A 6,371-nucleotide genomic window follows, 5' to 3' on the forward strand; every position below is an offset into this window, starting at 1 on the left:
TGAACATATTCACCAAAACTAAAAGCAACATTATCATGTGGTACTTATACAGATGATAGCAAAGCAATGTAGACAGTATAAAGAAGAAAAAAAGATTTTTCTATCATCTTCACTATCCAAAATGTTGAGTCCCTGTTCATGTGGAGTGTTGGAATTTGCTGGTTTTCCTTGGCTGCTTGGTGTTCCTTGTTGAGAGTCCAGGGAAGGTGATCATATGCCTCTCTTCAGGTGTCCCACTGGCGTGTGACCACTTGGGAGTGGTGATCAGGCTCTCCCGAGTTGGTTCCCACTGCCCAGGACACCCTGAGGCTCTCCTGAGTGCCATGTCCCAGAGCACACTCCTCCCTAGGGTAAACAGATATGCTGCAATGTCACACCATTGCAGCAATATACTTCTGGAGGCCTGGTGTCCCCATAATTTAACAAGCCTCTTCAATGGCCCAACAAATGGGAGTTACTGGTTTCATGGAAAGTGTCTGCTCTGCATTAGCCTTTTACATGCATTGCTTCGTGATCCTTTCAGTAGACTGTAAAGTAGGGATTGTTCTCATTTTGCAGAGGAGGACATTAAGTGAGACAAAGACACTCTGTGTTGTGCAAATCCTATTTTGTTTTTGTTTTTTAATTCAATGGCACACAAAAAGACTGCACGCCCCATGACCCCTGGGTAAGAGTGGTTATCTGGAGCCATATGACTAGTTCTGGCCAGTGGTAAATGAAACAGCATGTGTCACTTCCAGACTGAGCATGGATATGTAAGTGTCAGTGCTCCACGCTCTCTTTTCCTGTCATGTGTTGAGCTGGCATCATCACTGATTAGAGGCAGCCTGGACAGCCACCCTGGTGAACCACCCAACTCACAGAGGACTTCTGGTGAGGGCGTAAACGTACATTTTATGTAACCATTGATATTTGGAGGGTTTTGCTACTAAAGCATAGCCCAGCCCGTCTTAATATTGAATTCCAGAGAGAACAAGTCAACTGGTTGTGATGTCAGGGATGCTGCTGTAGAACTTCCTCTCTGATGGATGACTACAAACCCACTTTATCCTTTCTGCTGTTTCCTCTTTAGTGAATATGTGGAGGAAGGCTGATGGCCACAGTGCATCTCGTCCCTAAACTTTGTTGACATGGAACATTACACTGTAATTTTTTTTCTGTGGTACTTGGGTTTAAACTCAGGGCAGGCACTCTACCACCTGAGCTCTGTTTTGGTTATTTTTCAGATAGGATCTTGTGCTTTCCCCCCCAGCCAACCTGGACTATGAGCCTCCTACCTACACCTCCCACGTAGCTGGGATGACAGGCATGTACCACCACACCGGGCTTTCATTGCCTTGTTACTTCTCACCAAGCCTGAAAGTGATGCAGAGAAAATGCACATTGGTGGCTGGATTAATGAATATTCAGATAATAGTTATTCCACCTTTTTTTTTTTAAACCAAGTTAGGTGTGAGAAACTTGGAAAACAAAAGTGCTACCATTCTTGTAGGACAGGGACCAGGTGATCCACTCTTTGTTTTCCAAAGAGTAGTTGGTTCTACTTGAGTCACCCATTCGTGTCCACAGACTGGGTCCATCTTCTGAGCAGAGACTTTGCCAGGTGGCTGAGAGAACAAAGGAGATTCAGAACCCTGGGTTGGAGAACCCACACAGAGGGCTTGTGCTTATAAAATCACAATTCCCCAAGAGCATCTACACCACCGCAGAGGGCATCAGATTCGTGATGGGGCAGGAGCAGAAAGATGACAGTACAAATTTAACAATGTAATATCTTGCTATGCCAGATTTCAAAAAGGTTTGGTAATTTATACTGAAGATCACTCATTGGTCACTATTAATGTTTCTAGATGTTGAAAAAGAAAAATCTATTTTAAACATCTTGATGGTAACTCAGACAGGTGAAAGTTATAAACAGAGCAATAGATGCTGCGCTTTCTGGGTGCAGTCCTGGGGTGCAGCCTCGTGACTCCTCTGGGCTGGTTGTGGAGTGGTGAGATCTTTCCACAGGAGCATGTGGCAGGTCTTGAAGCCCAGTGAGTCTCGGCAAAGAGCTGAGTGTGCAACGGTACTGTGGTGTCCTTCTGACCTAAGATTCCTTAGAGAAGCTAATCCTTACTCTTGGGGTCTCAAACCCACATCCTCAATGGTGTGTCTCTGGAATTGTGCAGAACTCCTGAAATTGGACTCAGGGTTCTATGTGCAGCTAAGTTGTCCTGGCCAGACTTTTAGCAGATTCTCAAAAATGTCCATGATCTGTAAAAATGTTATCACCATTGCTCCACAGGATGCAGGAGTTCTGGTGGAAGTCTGGCTACTTTGTGCATGTGAAATCTGCTTGTTTGAGGAGTACGACGATGAAGGTAAACTCACAGAGAATAATTTATTCCAAAGAGCTTTCCCGAATATTATTACGCTCGGGATTTAATAAGACAAAATGGCTCACAATCTCAATGCCAAGGCTTTGCTAGCCCACATCACACACACATACACTCACACTTCCAGAAAAGCGAAAAGAGCAATAAACTTAGAATCAACAGCTTCCTTCCACTCCTCACCCTTACTGCTGACTGCTTTCTCTTCCCAAGGGTAACCACTACTGGTTAGCTCTTAAGCATTTCTAAGAAAAAAAATATGGATCTCCTACTAATAGATGTGATGCTTTTGTTTTTGTTTGTTTTTTTCAAATTAGCAAATATTTATTTTTAAAAGCTCAAAATCCCAGAAATTTAGACAGCTGTGCTGATATATAATTCACATACCATACAATTCACTCCCTGAAAGGTACAATTTGATTTTTTTTTAAAGAATATTCATTCATTGGGTTTTCATTGTTTTTGTTTTTGAGACTGGGTCTCACTATGTAGTCCAGGCTAGTCTATAACATGTGCTCCTCCTGTCCCAGCCTACCAAGTGCTGGGATTACAGGCATATGCCATTGCACCCAGCTACATATGTATTTTTATCTAAAGGGATGAACTTATACATATTATTTTCCCTTACTTCTTTTCTCTGTATCTCTGAATAACAGATGCATCCCAGAGATCATTCTGCATGAGCACGTGCTAGTCTAGTTGAATCCCTTCATGGCAGAGGTAGTCTCTCCTTGTTGGGTCACACTGCTATCGGGGTGCTCAGCCCCCAGAGTTGATGCCCCTCAAGGTTGCCTCCAGATGTCTGTTTATAAACGATGCCACCCTGTACATCCCTAGCCATCTACTTTAAAGGACTCTCGTGTGTTTGCCAAGGTTAAATTCCTAGCATAGAATTGCTAGGCTAAAGGGTCTGGGCAGTCACAATTTCGATAGATTTACCCAAGCATCCTTCTAAAGCACTAAAAGGATACATTGTCACCCACAGTGAGAATGTACTGACAGTATCTACTCCTGCATTCAATTGGTATTCCAAAAAAATCATCATTTATATGCCCATGTGACAGGTAAGAATATTCTGCCATAGGTGCTTTGACTTGCATGTCTTTAATTATGAATAGCTTGAGCACCTTTTCATTCATCCATTCCCTATGTTTTCATTTCTGTGTGTGCATTGCCTGTTTTACTATGGGATGTATCTTTTTTTCCAATTGAATTATATGAATTATACTTGAATTATAATTATCTTGAATTATTTGTCACTTAAGGGAAGGAGCCCTTATAATAAAAATATGCGGCATTTTTAACTTTTGTTTTTGTTCACATAATTTCCAGCCATGTTTTTCAAACTGATATATATTTAAATTTATCAAGGCTCAGAAACTTGCTGACAGTGGGGTTAGACCTCAAGATCGCTCCCAGGATAAATACTAACAACAGTAAAAGAAATGAATGTCTAATGGTAGATTTTCTTACATTCCATGGGTAGGTGAAGGCCGCCATGCTGTCTGCCATTCCAGTGACTCTTTCACCTCGCCTTTGAGATTCTCAACTCTACCGCAGTCTGAAGTAGTGGACACTACAATGAAGATAAGGTTTTTACGATGTCTTTCAGATTGTTATAGAAACACTATAGCTTACTATCTTGGTTGAGTTTATAAAATCCAGACCATCACAAAATGCATACCATTCCAAACATGTTGGATGAGCCTGTAAATGTTTGGGGCAAAAACAAAAGATTGAGGAAGAGATTAGTGTCCTCAAGAGGCTTGGAAAGCTTAAGGACACTTTATTTATTTGTTCATGTATGTATTTATGTATATATGCATGCATTTATTTATTTATCTTAGTCCTGGATTTGAACTCAGGGCTTTCAAGTTGCTAGTGCTCTAACACTTGAGTCACACCCTGAGTTCTTTTTGCTTTTTTTCGGATAGGTCTCCTGGTTTTGCCTGAGCAGGCTTCAGACCTCCATCCTTCTAGCTATGGCTCCTACATAACTGGGAGCCACTGTGTCCCTCAAGGGACCTTTAGGATTTCTTCACAAAGAGGAGGAAGAAAGAAGAAATGTGAATGAAGATGTTAAATTACTTTGAGAGAGTTTTAAATGATATATGCTACAGTTTTAAATTTTTTATAAAGCATGGACCATTCTTGTAAGCTTTTATAGCAATAAAGCTTAAACTATTAAGGAGAATCAGTCTTCTAATTTACAGAGCTTCTTAAAACCTGGTTCACCAGGGGATCTCATTAAAATGCAAATTCTGATTTTTGGGGTGAGGGGGTTGGGCCAAGATTCTGCATTTCTGACAAGTTGGAGACTTCTCAGTAGGCAGGCTTCACCCACACAGCTCTTGAACAAGTCCTTCTGCCTTCTTTCTTCTCCTTCCTTCTTTTCTTTGTCTTGACACATGATCAGATAGTATTTATGTGGGTGTATACACATGCGTTATATGTCTTTATTTTTTTGCTTCCTAGAGCATTAAGAAATGGCTGTTTTTACAGAAACCAGAGTACATTGCATGAAAAACCATGGAGTACAAAGGCAAAACATTGACAAATTGATACTTTCTTGCTTCGTCACGCCTGATTTAAGGAATGAACTCAAAATGGGCCATGTGACTTGAAACTTGACTTCAACCACATTCAAACTGCCCTTTCTTAAAATATTAGCAGTTGAGTGTGTAAGCCAATATTTATATTCTAATCAAAGGTTTGCAGCAAATGGTTTATAAAGGAAGAATGCTTTAAAACGTTCCTGGTAATAGAATTGGAAATAGGATATTATTTCTTTAAATGGTGAATATAGATCTCCATCCATGAGATCCTGCCTACTCTGGGAAGAGGCAATCGCACAGAAAACTACCACTGTCCACAGTTCCAAGGTTAACACCTCTCTGCCCGACCTCATTGTAAATATTTTTCTGTAGAAATAAGCTGAAGATCACACTACACTGGGGGAGAATCTATTAACATTATAACCGGAGAGAGAGGCCCCCTTAAGAAAAGCTTCCAAAATTCCATTATCTGAGCTGTCACTCGCCACTCGGGTTTGTCTTGGCACTGTGTGTTTTCATGAATTACCAGAGCTGTTTGTTTTTTCCGTTATCAGCCATCACCCTGTCAGCTGGGCCATTCACAAGGACTTTTGGCCGCTCATCAGGGAGTTCAGGGCTGGAACCAGACCCTATCAACTCTCACCCCACTGTGTGAGACTGTCGAGCAGCATTGCCTTTTTCTGTAAATATTACAAGCAGAATCCTGAGAGGGACGATGTGTGAAGACAAAATGGCCCAATCTTGGAGCAGCTGGCCGAGGTGGCACATCTGGTTGAGGGAGAACTGACAAGTCCTTGGCTGAATCACACTCAGGCTGGTCTTCACATTCTGTGTGTGCTGGTTAATTAGGTAGCATTTAATTCCACTTGATGTTGCCGTCAGTTGGGTGGAAGTGAGACTTTGTGATTAGGGAGCACAGGTCGGGTTTCAGTCCCAGTCTGCTCTGTCTAACCCAGCGCCCCGTTTCCTGGTGTTTTCTCTCACTTTTGTATGCTTGGCTGGTAACAAAGTGGCCTGTGTCACACAACCAACAGCAAATGCACCCGTCAGAAATAATTTTCTATTTGAACTAAATGTCAACAATCCTCTACTGAAGCCAGTATCACCAACCTGCCAACAGTATACTTTCATTTAAAATTTTTATTCTTACTGCTTATATATGTACAGGTTTTCAAGTATCAAATAGTTCTAGTTTTATGAGGAAAAATAACAGCCTCCCCAGGTTCTCTCCCTAGAGGCCACCACTTTCAAGTCTGTAGCGGATTATTTAGAAAATGATTTCACAGTGAGAAATGTATTGACTTTGCATTGTGTGTGTGTGTGTGTGTGTGTGTGTGTGTGTGTTTGTGTGTGGTGCTGGGGATAGAACCCTCTTTGCCTATTTTTGAAAGTTATATAAGTAGCATCATATTGTTGTGACTTACTGTCATTTTCCATGAAG

At 41.5% G+C, this 6,371-nt stretch overlaps 1 long non-coding RNA gene across 1 annotated transcript; it reads left to right on the forward strand.

Moving 5' to 3' along the window:
• The first annotated feature begins 748 nt into the window (after positions 1–748).
• LOC141417192 (uncharacterized) lies at positions 749–5,073 on the forward strand. The gene is made up of 3 exons (XR_012441781.1): positions 749–873; positions 2,288–2,363; positions 3,862–5,073. It is a non-coding gene; the product is annotated as an uncharacterized lncRNA (long non-coding RNA).
• Positions 5,074–6,371: the final 1,298 nt, after the last annotated feature.

This window comes from Castor canadensis, chromosome 15, assembly GCF_047511655.1.
Source record: "Castor canadensis chromosome 15, mCasCan1.hap1v2, whole genome shotgun sequence".
In the NCBI taxonomy this organism is placed as follows: Eukaryota; Metazoa; Chordata; class Mammalia; order Rodentia; family Castoridae; genus Castor; species Castor canadensis.